This window comes from Enhydra lutris, unplaced genomic scaffold (assembly GCF_002288905.1).
Source record: "Enhydra lutris kenyoni isolate GAN:26980312 unplaced genomic scaffold, ASM228890v2 scaffoldscaffold4, whole genome shotgun sequence".
NCBI lineage: Eukaryota > Metazoa > Chordata > Mammalia > Carnivora > Mustelidae > Enhydra > Enhydra lutris.
Window position 1 is genome coordinate 14,788,945 of NW_019154088.1, and position 2,817 is coordinate 14,791,761.

Sequence of the window (2,817 nt, forward strand, 5' to 3'; positions counted from 1 at the left end):
GGGGAGGGTATGTGCTATGGTGAGTGCTGTGAAGTGTGTAAACCTGGCGATTCACAGACCTGTACCCCTGGGGATAAAAATATATGTTTATAAAAAATAAAATTAAAAAAAAAAAACCCAAAGAATGTACACTAAAAACAAAACAAAACAAAAAAAAACCTCACAGTCGATATTGACAGTTAATAGTGGGTAAAGTGATCAATGTAGATAAATAAAACACTGGAGTAACAGAAGTACAAGGTGAAGAAAAGAAATTGTGTTCATCGTTCTTCATCTGCTCCTTTGCATTCATTATTTATCCTTCTATTTTCACTCCGTGTCCCAGAGAGGTGACGGCTTTGGACAGCATTATTTGGGCTTCTTTGCCTTCTAGTTTCCAGTCAGGATCAGTTGATAAAAAGTCCCCAAAAGACATAAAAATAGACAGATAAGGATTTTATTTTTTTTTAATTTTATTTATTTATTTGACAGAGATCACAAGTAGGCAGAGAGGCACGTGGGGGGGGGGGAAGCATGCTCCCTGCTGAGCAGAGAGCCCGATGTGGGGCTGGATCCCAGGACCCTGAGATCATGACCTGAGCTGAAGGCAGAGGCTTAACCCACTGAGCCACCCAGGTGCCCCAAGGATTTTATTTTTGTCTCCATTTGTCTCCACCTACTTTTCCTCTACCTTTGGCAGGGGGATTTTGGCAACAGCTACTTTTCTTCTGTTGAAGGCCACAGATCATGTCAAGCAGTCTCTCATACATGCCTATAATTCTCAGTAGGTTCAGGAACATGGATCCCTCTATCCTTTCAGTCCGAGGGTATAAACCACTTCGATTTGCTATTATTTCCAGTGTGTTTTACCATGTGCCGTTCATCACTTAACCCTGCCCACACCTAACAAAATTTATCACTAATTAACTTTTGAGTTTGTCATCTCTATTGTGCTAGGACTCTCAGTGGCGAAAGAACTGTTTGTTGAGTGTCTATTATATCCCAAACAATTTCATATACATTACTTTATTTAGTTATCCCAAATACTCTCCAGAGTATGAAATGTCAGCTCCACTTTACAGAATAAAATACAAAAGAGAATTAAGACCCAAAAGGGTTAAGTGACTTGCTCAAAGTCTCTCGCCTCTAAAATTAGTACAACTGAGATTTGAGCCCAGTTCTCCAAAACCCATACACATTTTATCACACTATGTTGTTACGAAAAAAAAGAACCAATTATTGAAAATAGGTCAAAAGCTCAGAACCAGATCAGCAACAAGGTTTTAGATCATGTGTTTACTAAGTAATGAAGTGCTTTGGTGAAGAAACTGCAGAAATAGAGCAACCAGAATGAGCACACAGAAAAGAGAACAGGTAAGGAGGAGAGAAGGCAGCCTTTTTCAGAAGCAATCATGTTTTTTCTCATTTTTTTCATAAAGATTATAAAGACACAATTACACACAGGAGAATGGTGTTATAAATTCACATACTTGTGCCACAATGAAGGAGGCCTAAATTCTTCTGGAGTGTATATTTCTGGGGGAATTTCTCAACTGCTCACTATTTTCCTGTACCCTTAAAAAAAATAGGATTAGGTAAGCAATGTGACCGTAGTTAAGAAAACTGTATTGTGTACTTGAAATTTGCTAAGAGGGTAGAATTCCAAGTGTTTCCACCACAAAAAAAAAAAAAAAAAAAAAAAGAAAGAAAGAAAGAAAAAAAGAAAAAATAATAACTATATTAGGCGGTGGATATATTAATTAGCTTTATTGTGGTGATTTTTTTCACAATGTGTAATATCAAAACTTCAAGCTGTAGACTTTAAGTACATACAATTTCATTTGTCAATTGTACCTCAATAAAGCTGGGGAAAAATAAGATTAGGAAAAACAAGACCTTATCTATGGTTCTTTGTGCACTGGGGATCACAGATAAAGTTTGTTGTTTTCTCTGACTTTAGGGAAACACTAGCATTCTTAAATTTCAATATATGATACTGCTGCCCACATTTATATTAGAACTTCAAGCCCCACACATATGGCTAATAAAAAAAATTTCTCTTATTTCATAATATATGTTTTAGTATATAAAAATCCCTTAGTGCTCTGAAACTATGAAAAACCTAGAGAATCTGAGAAAACCAAATAGGGCAGGTGCAGACACAACACCAAGAAAATGTTGAAGTGATTAAACAAATGAAATTCAGCCACAAAGAAAAAAAAAAAAATTAACATTTGCAAGAATTCCCAAATCGCAAGAATTTCCAGAGCCTGAAATTCATTCTTTGTACCTAAATCCAGAATATGGGTTTCCTAAAGGACTGGCCAGTCTCTGAAAGAGCTGAAGCATGCAAAGGAGAAACAGAAGACCTTATGGCAATGGCTAATACACAAAAACAAATGCAACCCCGAACCACACACATTCTATAAACTTGAGGGGATGAAGATAAACGAGTATTTTATCAATACAATATTATCTTTTGCTTTGGCGCCTGGGTGGCTCAGTGGGTTAAAGCCTCTGCTTTGGCTCAGGTCATGATCTCAGGGTCCCGGGATTGAGTCCAGCTTCGGGCTCTCTGCCCAGCAGGGAGCCTCCTTCCCCCTCTTTCTCTGCCTGTCTCTCTGCCTACTTGTGATCTCCCTGTCAAATAAATAAACAAAATCTTAAAAAAAAAAACCAAATATTATCTTTTGCTAATTTTCACATGATCCAGTTATTTAAGCATGCTATTCCCCCTCCCTGATTTTGCTAGAAATATTTTTACCAACAAGAATGGACCTCATACAAGTGACAGAGTAGAGTATTTCTTAACACAAAAGGAAGTTTTTGCCTGCAGGG